Source organism: Pelodiscus sinensis, chromosome 13 (assembly GCF_049634645.1).
Source record: "Pelodiscus sinensis isolate JC-2024 chromosome 13, ASM4963464v1, whole genome shotgun sequence".
Lineage (NCBI taxonomy): Eukaryota > Metazoa > Chordata > Testudines > Trionychidae > Pelodiscus > Pelodiscus sinensis.
In genome coordinates this window covers 33,390,525-33,406,378 of record NC_134723.1, presented here as the reverse complement: position 1 = coordinate 33,406,378, position 15,854 = coordinate 33,390,525, and the positions used below count along the sequence as shown (strand labels likewise).

At 41.7% G+C, this 15,854-nt stretch overlaps 1 long non-coding RNA gene across 1 annotated transcript; it reads left to right on the top strand.

Moving 5' to 3' along the window:
* Window positions 1-2,933: 2,933 nt before the first annotated feature.
* On the top strand, window positions 2,934-14,812 carry LOC102451324 (uncharacterized). The gene is made up of 4 exons (XR_331493.4): window positions 2,934-3,071; window positions 4,547-4,710; window positions 9,527-9,586; window positions 14,593-14,812. It is a non-coding gene; the product is annotated as an uncharacterized LOC102451324 (long non-coding RNA).
* The last annotated feature ends 1,042 nt before the right edge of the window (window positions 14,813-15,854 follow it).

Below are 15,854 nucleotides of genomic sequence, written 5' to 3'. Positions count from 1 at the left end.
ATGTCACTTTAGCAATATCAGTAGGGAAAAACCTATGGGTACAAAAAAACCCACAACAACAACAACCAGCAGAATCTGGCAAACCTGTACATGGTCATGGTAAACAAAATGTCTCCTGGGTCACACAGAGAAGCCCAAACGGCAGCATGTGTCCCTTGGGCCCCAGGTTGCTCTCAACTGCTCTACACAGTACTGTTAATCTGGTGCCCCAGTGTTCAATGGCCAGTGGGGGGAGGGGCGGATGATTTTTTTTTGTAAAGAGATGTGATTTTATTCTCTTCAGCAACTCACCACAGGTTGGACCTCTCTGACCAGTCCCAAACAAGGGAGTACGCCAGATGAGAGGAGGTTAGGGGTCTGGCCACCTGGCTGGCTCCGCTCCCTGCCCCGCTGGCTGTACTGTGCTGCTTGCCCTCTGCTCCCTGTTCCAGAGCTGCCGGCTGCCGGCCCCTCTGCACTGGATTCCCACTGAAAGATGCCAGGGATCTCTGGTTTTTAAACTAAGGTCCTAACACAGTATATTCAGAAAGCGACAGTATATACCTGGGGTTGGCAAATGCCTGTTCAATGGCTTCATTACCACTTGAAAGGCTCTTTCACAGGTTAGATGCTCTGCTAATAGGTCTGGCAGGTTTCTTCACTTTTAAGTTAACTTGACCCTTTCTGAAGGAAGCAGAGCCATGGAACAGGAGTAAGAAAAGTCAGGTAGGTGAACATTAAGACTCAGTGGTGCCCCAAATTTTCAGGTGCCCTATGTATCTGCTTATTCTGTGTATGGGTAAGAATTGCTCTGATTGCTCTGGTAAGCTTCTGTAAAACTAACAGCCTAGAAAAAATGGAAATGATATTTGTTATCTCCTGATGTCCAAAACTACTGACACATCTGATCTTCACTTTCCCTCCGCAACACTATTCTTGGCACGTCTAATTTTGCTTGCTCATTCAGGGCCTCTTTCCCACAACATGTTTTAATAAATTAATGATATATAGCAGGCATGCTCAATCAAGGCTTGCAAACTTGGTCACTGGCTTCTCCCAGAAATCGTGTTCGCTAGTCAAGTTGTCCAGTTATTCTATAGCTATTTAAGTCTTCATTCAATATGGAGGGTGAACTATGATTCTTTTTGTACACTGGCTTTCTTACACATCTTCTGGGCTTATCTTCCAACAATATGCCAACATTCAACTTGCTAAACTAGTTCAGAACTATGCTGTAGGCCTTCATATACAATATGTTCATCCTGACTGTATTTCCTGCTCAAAATGCAGCTAACTAGGCAGGAACAGGGTGGAAGATTGGCTGTTTGTGTTTTGTAGAGTCAGTTTTGCTTAGTGGCTAGTACACTAGACTGGGGCGCAGGAAACCTGGGGTGTGTTCTCAGCTCTGCCAATGACCAGCAGGGCAAAACATTTATACTCCCCATACCTCACTTTCCCCGTCAGTAGAATGGGGATAAAGATACTGTCCTTCTTGGTAAAGCACTTTGAGATCTCTGGATTGAAGGTATTACTATTGTTTTTTATGTTGTTTTACATTCTGCATATGGAAGTGATCATTTTGTGCTTCCGTTTTCATATGAAATTCAGGCAGGAAAGAGCAATAGATGTGGAACAAATTTTCCCCCAAGGAAATTATAAAACAAACTTTTCTTTCAGTGATTTCTTTTGTTACCTAATCTAAGATTGCTTATAAATTTCCAGTTACCACCTTTAGGATTGACAGATCCTTTGTCCCAGGATCAGGCCCAGCATTCAATTATTCTATGGATGGAAACCCTGATGTGCACAGATGCAACACTTCCCTTATAGGAACTCTTGTATATTTGCAAATATAGTTTATTAATACATTTAGCACAGTCACAAACTCCCCAATTTGTAAGATAGATAGGGAATGTACATCTGTATTTCCATGCCATGTACTCACACCTTCTATGAGGCTAACCTGCTTACTTGCCTACATACATATATATAAATGTATTGTTTCTTTGTATACTCCTTCTACAACAACCTGAGGTGTTAGCCATCATCTTCCTCTCACCTTTGCCTTTCCCATCATCACCAGTGGCCATCATTCTGGCACCTCCCAAGGACTGACTACATCTTCTCCTACTGCCCCTAGGCTGGGATGCCACTTTTATAATATGTTACGCTGATGTTGTTATGTTTGATGCATGTTCAGTCAGAGATGTTTGCTTGTCTCCTTATTTGTATTTTCTCACCTTACTAATGATGACGTGTCTTTTTCCAATAGGTCAGTATATCATTGATCTCAACTTATTATCATATACGTCAATTTGTTACTATGGGCCTTTTGTGGTTGTCTGCGGCGTTTATTATTTCTATCCTAACTAGTTATTCAGTCTGATCTTAACCAGTTATTTGGGGTTTTAGGTAATGATGTACCTGCTAAGTTTTAGGGTATTCTTGGAAACCCCTATACTATGGAAAGTTTCTCTATCTTATCATAATCTATCTAGGTGAAAGATTCCGAACATATGCAAGTCGTCTTTTGCTATCTGGATGAAAGGTCACAGTTAAAAATATTAACTTTGCCTTTGCTCAACATACACAAGGCCTATAAGTCCCTTGTATTACAGCCAAACTGCCAATATAAACCTACTGAAACTTATTATAATAAACATATAATCAAAACCATAAGGAAACATTTATATATATGTAGGCAAGTAAGCAGGTTAGCCTCATAGGCTAAACTTTGTGAATGTGATTCTGGAGTTTGGTGTATCTTTCACTGTCCTTCCTTTTCAAGTGTGGGCACTCTTATCTGTTGTGTATGGGGTTGTCATAGATATAGATCTTGTTGTTATAGTAACTGAGTTAGGTCGTTAGGGGTTGTCATGATTATGAGGGTTAGCCAGCAGCCTGGGGATTAAGGGGTTAACTACACCTAGCCAGGTGGAGTGACCAGTAGGAATGTAGGTGGGACTTTGAACCTGGGACAAAGGAATTTGGGTTTTTTCCTTTGTCCTTTTGTCTCTCTGAGAGAGTTCTCTGCAGCTACAGAGAGGGACAAGCATGTCTCTCTCTCTCCAAGACACCATTCTTCATTTTCTGTAAGTAGGGTAAAGTTTAGGTAGTTTCGTTAGGTTTTATTGTTTTAAGGATTGGATATGGGATCTGATGTCTGGCACTGCTTAAAAGATGTTTTGGCTTTTCTTTTTAACTAAGTTCTAGGCTCATGGAGTTTCTCCATGAGTATATTTTGTTACCTTCCCGTCTAGTCATTCTGCTTGCAACAGGAATATTGTTGTAATAATAAAAGTTCTTTCTTTTCTTTTTATTAACCTGTCATTGGTTAATGGTGTGCCCTGATTTTTATTTTAGGGGTGAGATTTCCCAAATGATCTTTCCCCTGGTTTCTTTAGCAACATTTGGGTGGTGGCAGCGGAAGTTTTATTCCCAAGATCTAGGTTTTTAAGATTATGGGGGAAGTTTTATACCAAAGCCTGGTAGATAAGGCTTTGGGGTACACTTGCTGGCCCCCACTTCTGCATTTATCATGCCAGAGTGGGGAAGGAGCCATGACAGGGGTTAACCCAGCCAGTTTTGGCTGGTTCTTCTAGCTAGTTCTATGTTATGGAATAAATTGGAAATTTGCAACTACTGCAGCTCTCTATGTTTCAAGCGATTTCTTCCTAAACTCTGTAACTCCAAATGATATGGTAAAGTGGCGACAAGGGTCGGATCTGAGAATCCCATAGAGATGTTCCTTGCATCGCTAGGTTCATAACTTGGGACAATCCTGGGTCAACATGAGTGGCTGTCTTAACTTGCGTAGCAGTGATGGGCATGTTCTCTGTTCAAAGTAGAAGATTTCCTTCTGGCCACTATCTTGATGTTTGACTGGCAAAGGTAGCCTGAGAGACTATCTGCACTGCAATGCAGAGTGGATTTCCGATATCTGATCTCATATGTGTGTCCACAAAGCCACAATGCTCATTGTTGCATGTGTCTAGCAGCCAATGGTGGAATGCCTGTGCGTGGACCAAAAATTACAGTCAGAGGTCGATGGTCAGTGAGAAGTGTAAACTTCTCTCTAAACAGGTACTGGTGAAATTTCCAAATCCTGAAAATGATTCCTCATGCTTCACACTTGATTTGCACATAGTTAGTTTCTGTCTTGCTTAAGGTGCATGAAGCAAAAGGAATTGGTTTCTCTTCTTCCAAAGGCATAATGTGTGACAAGACCACTCTATACAGGGAAGCATCACAAGCCAACTGTAAAGATAAGGATGGATCAAAATGCGTCAGGACCTCCAAGTGCACATTTAACTTTGTTAAATGCAACACTACATGCTTCAATCCACTTCCAGGACTTGTTCTAGCCAACGAGTTCATGAAGTGGTTTTAGCAGTATGGCTAACTGAGATAAACTTTCTGTTATAGTTCGATAATCCTAGAAATGAGTGAAGTTGACCAACATTTTGAGGGGGTGGAGTCTTCATCATAGCCTTAACTTTTTCAGGAGCCTTATGATGTGTCCAAAATATTCAACAGAGGCTGAAAGAATGCACGATTGTCTTTGCAGGCTTGTAGGCCCTACTCTTCCAGCCTCTAAGTTCTTAAGGTGATTCTCCTCATTCCTGCCCATGACCAAGATGTCATCAAGCTAGCACTGGACTCTTGGCAAGCCACACAAGATCTGGCCCATAGCCTTCTGGAACAAAGCTGGGGTAGATGTTATTTTGAAAGGTAAGCAACAGTAACGATAAAGCCCTTTAAATGTCACAATAGTCAATAGCTCTTGGGACTTTTCATCAACGTGCATCTGTAAATACGCTTGATTCAGATCAGTCTTGCTGAACTTTTGTTCCCCAGCCAGGCCCACAAAGTGGTAATTGATGCGGGGAAGAGGATATTGTTCTGGGTTAGCAGTGACGTATCCTTGCTTCCAGTTTTCTTCAACTGTGCTTTTCTCTTCCTGGAAGTTCATTTGTATCAGAGTCTTCTGGCATTGACTTATGTGAAATGTAATCGGGTCCAGAAATATTTCTGTGACTTAGTCTAAAATCTGTTAGCATAGGAAGAGTTTAATTTATAGTGTACTTGCAAATGGCAAACGTAAATATGCGAATGAACTTGAAATATGGCATCACACAATGGCTCACTAATTTGGCACTTGATTTTAGCTGCAGGGCTTTGGAAGCCCAAATTTCTCAAAATGTAAATGAATGTTTTGGCCCAGTTTATAACAGTAACTGTGAGACACACATGAGTGTGATTTCCAAACTCTTGTGTGCTGATTTAACATCTGTATTTAATGTTACGATTAAAGAATACATGAGAGCCAGCTCAGTGTGAGAGAGAGGCATTCAGGGAATTGGAAACGTACAAAGCAAAATAAGATACAGGCTGTTAGAAGCTCAGAACTTCTGCCCTTACAGCCCTGGCAAGTCTCAGGCTGGGAATTCACAGACACAGTGGATCATGTAAGAGTTCAAAAACAACAAGCTCCAGTGGCAGCAGGAGCTGTGCAGAACACAGAGGTTGCACTTCCCAGGGATTTGTGAAAGCACTCTGTTTGCTTTTACTGTGCGTGATTTTCTCCCAATGTACCCCAAATCTCATACAGTCAGAGAAATGTAGCCCATACAGCGCTACTGGATTATTTAGTGTGACTGCCTACACATCACAAGCCACTAACTCCTACCCAGTTTTCCCCTCATTGAGCCCAATAACCTGAATTAGACCCCAGTATACATGCAATTACAGACCAGTAAGTCTAACTTCAGTTCCTGGCAAATTAGTCGAAACAATAGTAAAGAATAAAATTGTGAAGCATGTAGAAGAACATAATTTGTTGGACAAAAGTCAACATGGTTTCTGTAAAGGGAAATCCTGTTTTACTAATCTGTTAGAGTTTTTTGAAGGGGTTAACAAACATGCGGACAAGGGGGATCCAGTAGATATAGTATACTTAGATTTTCAGAAAGCCTTTGACAAGGTCCCTCACCAAAGGCTCTTGTGTAAATTACATGGCCATGGAATAAGAGGGAAGGTCCTTTCTTGGATTGAGAACTAGTTAAAAGACAGGAAACAAAGGGTAGGAATAAATGGTAAATTTTCAGAGTGGAGAGGGGTAACTAGTGGTGTACCCCAAGGGTCAGTCCTGGGACCAATTCTTTTCAACTTATTCATAAATGATCTGGAGAAAGGGGTAAGCAGTGACGTAGTAAAGTTTGCAGATGATACCAAACTGTTTAGGATAGTCAAGACAGAAGCAGACTGTGAGGGACTCCAAAAAGATCTCACCAAACTGAGTGATTGGGCAATAAAATGGCAAATGAAATTTAATGTGGATAAGTGTAAAGTAATGCACATCGGGGAAAATAACCCCAACTATACGTACAGTATGATGGGGGCTAATTTGGCTACGACAAATCAGGAAAGAGATCTTGGAGTTATCGTGGACAGTTCTCTGAAAACTTTCACGCAGTGTGCAGTGGCGGTCAAAAAGGCAAATAGGATGCTAGGAATTATTAGGAAAGGGATAGAAAATAAGACACAGAATATCTTACTGCCCCTGTATAAAACTATGGTACGCCCACATCTTGAATACTGTGTACAGATGTGGTCTTCTCACCTCAAAAAAGATATTTTGGCCTTGGAAAGGGTTCAGAAAAGGGCAACTAAAATGATTAGGGGTTTGGAACGGGTCCCATATGAGGAGAGGTTAAAGCGACTGGGACTTTTCAGTTTAGAAAAGAGGAGACTGAGGGGGGATATGATAGAGGTCTATAAAATCATGAGTGGTGTGGAGAGGGCTGATAAAGAAAAGTTATTTATTAGTTCCCCAAATAGAAGAACTAGAGGACACCAAATGAAATTAATGGGGAGCAGGTTTAAAACTAATAAAAGAAAGTTCTTCTTCACACAGCGTGTAGTCAACCTGTGGAACTCCTTGCCAGAGGAGGCTGTGAAGGCTAGGACTATAATAGAGTTGAAAGAGAAGCTAGATAATTTCATGGAGGTTAGGTCCATAAAAGGCTATTAGCCAGGGGATAAAATGGTGTCCTTGGCCACTGTCTGTCAGAGGCTGGAGAGGGATGGCAGGAGACAAATCGTTTGATCATTGTCTTCAGTCCACCCTCTCTGGGGCACCTGGTGTTGGCCACTGTCGGTAGACAGGATACTGGGCTAGATGGACCTTTGGTCTGACCCAGTACGGCCGTTCTTATGTTCTTATGCCCTCCCCCCGACACTAAATTATTGTGTGTCACAGGCAGAGAATAGAAGGCATCTTAATCTCAAAGTGAAAGTGTTCAAAGATCGGATTTCTCCTGGTTTCACACTAAAATAGCATGAACCCACACATTTCTCATCTTCTTGGTGTCAAACTGCAAATGAGCCCGAATTTGCTCAAAAGTTTGGTAGCCCCTCACAAGCCCTTTGGTTGATGTGGTTTGAGTGTTGACGCTGCATATGAACTTGAAGCCCAGGTATGTTTTTGTGTGTGCGTTGGGTTTGTCATAAGTATTTCACCACTCTAATGCCCCCCTCAGACACACACACTCTCCATAGTTTTATATCTCCCAGCTTTGGACCCTTTAAGGATTTCCCACCCTCCATGATTATGGGTGTGATATGGAAAGGAAAGGGCTTTGTGACTATTTGGAGAGAAGGGTAGAGCATAAACTTATTGGATCCTGCACACCAAGGCTACGTCTAGACTGGCGTGATATTCCGGAAATGCTTTTGCGGAAAAGCGTTCGTGGCAATCTAGACGCGCTTTTCCGCAAAAAAGCCCTGATCGCCATTTTCGTGATTGGGACATTTTTGCGCAAAACAAATCTGAGCTGTCTACACTGGCCCTTTTGCACAAAAGCTTTGCGCAAAAGGGACTTTTGCCCAAACGGGAGCAACATAGTATTTCCGCAAAAAGCACTGATTTCTTACAGTAGGAAGACAGTGCTTTTGCGGAAATTCAAGCGGCCAGTGTAGACAGCTGGCAAGTTTTTCCGGAAAAGCGGTTGGTTTTCTGGAAAAACTGGCCAGTCCGACACAATGACAGCTCCCATCCTCTTTTCCTTTTAATGTAGGATTTGATACATCCATCTCCAGCCGAGGTGGGGCTAGGATGTGTGGAGATAGGATGTCAGAAGAAGAGAAGGAGCACGTAAAATACACAAAACTGAACTCTCTAATGACTTTTTTCTTTCTTAGGCCCCTCCCCCCCAACATGCTATAAGAACTCCACCCGTGCCACAACACCTGCTTTTCTGCATATAAAAGCTAGGGCTGGCACTAGGGAGTGGCAAACAAGGCAATTGCCTGGGGCCCCACACCATAGGGGTCCCTGCAAAGCTAAATTGCTCAGGCTTTGGCTTCAGCCTCAGGAGGCAGGGCTGAGGGCCCTGGCTGCCAGCACTACACAGCAGGGCTTCAGCTGTTAGCCCTAGACCCCAGTGATTCTAGCGTTGGGCTGCTTGGCAGGCCCCCTGAATGAGGCCCCAGGCTCTTGGCTGAGAACTGCTGTTCTAAATTATATGTGGCAATTTTATATTATGGTCAAAATTCAGGTCCTGGTATAACTGGAGAGCAGCTTCCATTGACAGCAGATTCCTTCTCCTCTCCTCCTCCCCCATGCAATGGGCATAGCATGGGTCTTCCCATGTCATCCTGAATCTGTGCAGGCAATGGTATAGGGACAGGGTAGCAACTAAGTAAGGCAACGCCTATAACACAGTGTAATCTCTGGGCCAGTACAAAGCTACGTTCCTAATCTGTAGGCATTTGGGGAGATCTTCATTCATGAAATCAAACAGGATTATGCATTGTCTGTTTTTGAATTCTGAATAATAGAATGTTTCTAATAACTCCATGTAACTCAGCAAGATTATTTTGGGTTTGCACTGAAGTGATAAATCTGACATGTCATTTTGTGATATACAAAGAAGGATTGAGAAATGAAGAGTAGAAGAAACTTTGAATGGCTTCTTAACTTCACATATTTTCAAACATAAAAGAAGCATACTTATGTGTCCAGAGATTCTCCAGAACAAGCCTGAGCCCTTTGCTATTCAGATTTAATTGCAGTGTGGGCTAATTACCCTGCTTTGCTATTTAGCACTCTAAATAAGTCATCCAATTTGGCTTATTTTTGCCATTGACAGAACACTGCCAAGAGTTTTTCATTTTAGAATAAAATCAAAATATCCAGAGACAGCTGCCTTCTAGTGATGTTGTAATCCTTAATGTTGTTTCAGTCATTGATACTTTCACCTTTAGAACATTTCCCTATCTGTTTTTTCCCCTTTAACATCAAAGCATTCTCAAGAAAGTATTTGAAACATGTATACTGCTGCTTGCAAGCTAGAGTCTTGGTATACAGCATTAATTAAAATTGTAGTCTTTCACTGATTCCACTGATTATTCATTGAAGTGCTTCTCTTTTACTGTGGGTAAGCTTTGTTACTGTAGCGAAACAGCAGCTACCCTGCTGGTATCATAGGTATATTTCATCCTATTGCACTATAATCTGATTCCCATCCTTTCTTTCCCTTTGAAGGTCAGCATGCAGGCCACAGAAAGAAGTAGAAGTGCATCTATGACATCTACATCTCTCAAAGTAACATCTTTTGCATTTCAATTGGATTAGATTTTGCTTCTTACCAAACACTTCTAAGATCTATAGGCCACTACACTCCCTTTCTTCAAATCCCTCCACAAGACATATTTCTGCTTGAAAACCTACAGAGGAGAAGTCAGGGATAGTTATTTGCTTATTAAAGTATAACAACTGTCTCATATGGCAGCCCCCTGGAGTGAAACAGCTGCCTCAGTTTCCCTCCTATACATGTCCCAGAAATAGTCAATGCATTTTCCAAATATAATTATAGCCCTAGCACAAACTTTAAAAAACAACAAATAGTCCAATAGCACTTTAAAGACTAACAAAACATGTAAATGGTATCATGAGCTTTGGTGGTCACAGTCCACTTCTTCAGATGATTCTAGCACAGTTCATTTACTACAAAACGCATGTGTATATAAACTGCAACACTATAGTCTGGAATTCTCACACCATAGCCCGAATAGTATGTGTAACATTCAGATGTGGCATCTCTTGTCATACCCGAGCATCCCTCAGCATGTCCTACCTTCTCTGTAAGTCCTCTCCAATGCATGCACCAGAATAGTCATTCAAGTCCTTCCAGTTGCAGCTCGACCCTGCTCCTAGGACTGTATATGACTGTAAAAGTCAAGTGCAGTAGTTTTATAATATGTTTTCAGAGAACAAAGATTAGAGAGAAGTAAAGTGGAAAGTAACACCTTAAATCTGTTTTAGGGTGATTTAAATGAAAATGTTTGTTGTAAACAATGAACAGACCACTAAAAAATAAAGGTTAAATAATATTCTGTTATAGTTTCATCCTTGCGACAGTGATCACATCATAATTAATAATATTTGACCATTTTTAAAAGAAAGCTTGCTTTGGTGGCATATAAAATGCTACTGCAATACTCTAGTAATTTTGCAAATACTCACATTATGGTAATTGCTTATCGCTTTACTGTAATATCTTTCCTGGTATCTTAAAGTATTTTAATAAGTTAAACACTCTGCTTCCACATCTCACAATCAGTATTAACTTCACCATGATATCTTATTTTAAGATTAATTTTCCTTTATTGCATAAAATTGTAAATTTAATGAAGTTTCAAAATAACCCATAATTTCTTGTTCTAAGAAATCTGATAATTAACTTGCTGCCTGACAGATAATTTTGCTAAAATTATATTGAAAAATATGTATTTACTTTCAAAATTCCTATTAAAATAGAAACATATCCATGTGTTAGAAGATCATTACAAATCTCAGTATAGACTTATGAAACTCTTAATTTTCCTGTCAAGAATAGGCCACAGATGTAGTTGAAAGAGGTGTACTAATGGAATGGCACTAATGCAATTTCACAAATAACTTAATGAAGCATATAAAGCCATATTTCCTCTATTAAATACACATAGCATGGAGTCACATCTTGCTTACTGGGTGTGAAAAATATTTTTAATCAGCTTAAAGATGAAGAGACTCTTCAAGGTTATGCAGATTAACTCTTAAAAGCCATAAAAGCTTAAAGCTCAATGAGAAATCTAGAAGGAAAAATCCAATCAACTGCATCCCTTAAGATTTTCACCATTCTTGAGGTCCTTAAATATCCTGAAAAAACTGGAGGTTAGCACAGCAAAACTTTCTGAACATCCAGACTTTCATGCTTAGAAGTTACTCAATCCCAAAGTCAGAAGAGTAAAGGGAAGGAGCCATGAACTACATTTCAAAAAGTTGCCTATGTCTGCAAACACAGGACATGTGGTAAAGCATTTGTATGTGTACTACAGCTGTAGTCAAAAACATGTATAACTGTAGAATTTAATGTCAGTGAGTAACCCTACTGCCTGAAATTCCATTTGCACTGCACTAAAAGGAAGCTTTGTTATTGACTTCAGGGGGGGCAGGATTTCACCCACTAGATTCTATAGGACTACTTGTGGGTAAAGCTAATTGTGTGCATCATTGTGTGAAAGAATGAGGACTATGAGAATAGAGACCTTACAAGTACACAATTTCCCACATTCACTGAGGCACATGCAAAGGGGAATTCAAATGGAACTAGGACCATAAAGGGCCCTGGTTTTTTAATATTTTTAGTTTTACTTTTTTATTTTTCCCTTCTGGGGCACTAGCTTTCTCCCTTAGGCTAGGTCTACACTGCAAAGAAAAGTCGCAAAAAGATACGCAAATTGCAAACCACAATTCAGAAACTGTTCCAAAAAAGTGGGCACATTCCTTGGATGTGGCAGCGCTTTTCCGGGATACCAGAAGGTATCCCAGAAAGGCTCTGCTGTGTAGACATATCCTTAGAGCCCTAAACAGGCTATTTGGAGACACATTTAATCCTCTGTAGATATGGTTGACCACACCAAACCAGGGCGGGATATCTTTCTGGGTATGGGGGTACAGTGAGATTAACTGGAGTGGGATCGTTTTGGAGATGATGGCACAGTGAGATTTAGGAAGATGGCAGATCTCTCTGGGGCTAACAGTTGAGTATCCCTGGGGATGAGGTGATCCCATCATTTATATGTATACTTTGCAGCTAGGAACATTGAATTTCATCTGCCATTTTGTTGCTCAGTCACCCAGGTTTTGAGATCCCTTTGTAGGTCTTTGCAGTCTGCTTTGGAGATAACTATCTTAAGTAGATTTGTATCATCTGCAAATTCACATCTGAGTTCCTTCAGAACTCTTGGGTGAATGCCATCTGGTCCTAGTGACTTATTATTGTTTAATTTTTAATTTGTTCCGCAGTCTCTTCTAAAGACACTTCAATCTGAAAACACGAGAAGTCCTGTGGCACTTTATAGACTAACAGATTTATTGGAGCATAAGCTTTTGTGGGCAAACATGTCTACCCCTCTGATACTTCTCAATCTGAAACAATTCTTCAGATTTGTCACTTTAAAAAGAATGGCTCAAGTTTGGCAATCTCCCTCAAATCCTCAGTCATCAAGACAGATGCAAAGAATTCATTTAGATTCTCCACAATGGCTTTATCCTCTGTGAGTGCTCTTTTAGCATCTCTATTGTCCAGTGACCCCACTGATTGTTTAGCAGGCTTCCTGCTTCTACTTTAAAAAAGTAATAGCAAAATTATTTTTGTTTTTGGCTAGCTGTTCTCAGATTCCTTTTTGGCCTTCCTAATTATATTTTTACAATTGCCAGAGTTTGTGCTCCTTTCTATTTTCCTCACCAGGATTTAACTTCCATTTTTAAAGATGCCTTTTTTTCTCTTAAACAAAATACTAACACGGCTACATCTCTATCACTTTTTTTTCTCTTAGTGCTTCTTTTACATTATTGGTTAAATGTACGGTACATTTTTTGTTCTCTTACAATGTTTTTTTTTTTAAATTTGGGGTCTATATTTAAATTGAGCCTCTATTATAGTGTCTTTAAAAAGTTTCCATGCAGCTTGCAGGGATTTCACTTTTGGCACTGTACCTTTTAACTTTTGTTTAATTAATTTCCTAATTTTTATGTAGCTCCCATTTCTGATATTAAATGCTGTGTTGGACTGCTGTAGTGTTTTCCTTCACCACAAGGATGTTAAATCTAATTATATTATGATCACTATTACCAATCTCTATATTACCAAACTATCACCAGCTACAATAAAACTCCAATGGTCCGGCATCTGATGGTCCGGCACTCCTGATGGTCCGGCACCATCAGGAACCCGGAAGTTCTCCGGGCAGCCAGACCATTGGAGCTGCTCTGCCCCCAGCTTCCCCGATTCAGCCGCTGCTAAAACTGACCAGCAGCTGAATCGGAGAAGCCGGGGGCAGAGCAGCTGGAGTGCTGCCGGGTAGGTCCCATAGCGCTGCTCCTCGGGGCTGCGAGACCAACCCAGCAGCACCCCAGCTGTCCCCGATTCAGCTGCTGCTGAAACTGACCAGCAGCTGACTCCAGGAAGCCCGAGGCAGAGCTGCTCTGCCCCGGCTTCCTGGAATCAGCCCCTGATCAGTTTCAGCAGCGACTGACTTGGGTACACCTGGGACAGAGCAGCTGGGGTGCTGCTGGGTTGGTCTCGGAGCGCCAACGGTTGGCGCTACCAGACCAACCCGGCAGCACCCCAGCTGCTCTGTCCGAGGCATCTGGATTCAGCCGCTGTTGAAACTGACCAGCGGCTGATTCCAGGAAGCCAGGGGCAGAGCAACTCTGCCTCGGGTTTCCTGGAGTCAGCGGCTGATCAGTTTCAGCAGCAGCTGACTTGGGGACACTTGGGGTAGAGCAGCTGGGGTGCTGCCGGGTTGGTCCAGTAGCGCCGCTCCTCAGCGCTGTGGGGCCAACCCGGCAGCCCCCCATCTGCTCTGCCCCAGGCCTCCTGATTCAGCCGCTGTTGAAACTGACCAGCAGCTGACTCCAGGAAGCCCGGGCCAGAGCACCTCTGCCTCTGGCTTCCTGGAGCCAGCCGCTGATCAGTATCATCAGCGGCTGAATCGGGGTCGCCTGGGGCAGAGCCGGACTATTGGAAAGGGGGGGCTATGAGGAGGCCTATGCATCCCCCCCACCCCAGACCCCTCATAGGTCCCCCTTCCGATAGTCCGGCAAATCTGATAATCTGGCACCCCCTGGGTTCTAAAGGTGCCTGATTATTGGAAGTTTACTGTATATTCACCTTTTGGACCCAACACTATGTTCCACTTAGGACTAAACCAAAAATTGCCTCTCTTCTTGTAGGTTTTAAGGCTTGCTGCTCCAAGAAGCAGTCATGTAAAATGTCATGAAATTATCTTTGCATCTCATCCTGAGGTGACGTGTATCAATTCAATTGGGGGATATTTGAAATCTCCCCATTATTATTGTAGGTTTTTAAATTTTTATAGCTTCGTTAATCTTTTTGAGCATTTCATAGTCATTGTGCCATCCTGATCAGGTGGTCAGTAATATATCCCTACTGCTATATTCTTATTAGAGAATGGAGTTACTATCCATAGAGATTCTAGAGTGAAGTTTGGTTCATTTAAGATTTTTACTTCATTTGATTCTATGCTTTCTTTCACTTATAGTGCCTGTACTGCCACCAGCATGACCTGTTCTGATCTTCCGATGTATTTTGTGTCCCGTTGATTATGCTCATTCCACCAAATTCCTGTGATGCATATTATAACAATATCTTTATTTGATATGAGGTGCTCTAGTTCACCCATCATATTATTTAGATTTCTAGCACTTTTAATAACTTGTCAATTTTAGCTGTCTGCCATTAAACGATATAATTGAATGGGACTCTTTTTTTTGTTTGAGTGTTTCTCTATGATGTTATCATTTTCCATCCTCTCCCGCTCATGAGGACATAAAGGATCTCCATTCATAGATCCTCCCATTCCAGGTAGCTCTTTCTGAACCACATGCTCTTCTGCACCTGTCGGCTTTCCCCCCCAGCCCTTAGTTTAAAAACTGCTCTATAACCTTTTTAATTTTAAGTGCCCACAGTCTGGTTCCATTTTGGTTTAAGTGGAGCTGGTCCTTTCTGTCTAGGCTCCCTTTTTCTGAAAAGTTAGCTTGAAGAAGGCAGCAGAGTTGGAGAAGGTAAGGAGGGTGTCACATTCGGGAGAGCTAGCAATCCCTGGGAGAGGTGGACCTGATCTCCAGGGTCCAGGGACAGATTTAAGACTACCCTGTGTTTGTTTGTTTTTGTTTAAGAATAAATCTCCTCAACTGGAATTGGGCATGGCAGTGCGTGTTTGGAGCTGGGGAGCAGGACCATAAGCCAATAAAGTGTTGGTGTGCAATACTCAAAATGGCATAAAATCCTTTCAATCTTTTATTTCAACCTCGAGTTATTATCACTGGAACGTTAGGATATTTAGACTGTGTAGTTTTATTTGAAATATGTAGTTATTTAACCTGTGTTGGCTTTTTTGTGTAGGAGGAGATCATAGTCATAATGCTAAACGTTCTGTAAGTGGAACTGGTAACACTATCTAACATAAGGTATGTGATTCAGTTATACAGTAAAACTTCAATAGTCCGGCATCCAATTGTACGGCACTCCTGATAGTCCGGCATCAAAATGGCAAAGCCTAATGATTGAGCTTCAGCAAAAAAGAGTCACAAGGCAGCAGCGGCAGCAGCGGCAGCAGCGGCAGCAGCTGAACCGAGCAAAACCGGATGCAACTGAGTCAGTCTGCCACTGGCATTGTGTGACACTGGACAATGCTTATGCTACAATAAAAAGGGTTAAAAACACTTTATATACAGTATATACTGTGTGTGTGTGTGTATATATATATATCAAGCTTATAGTACCTCCTGATAGTCCAGCATA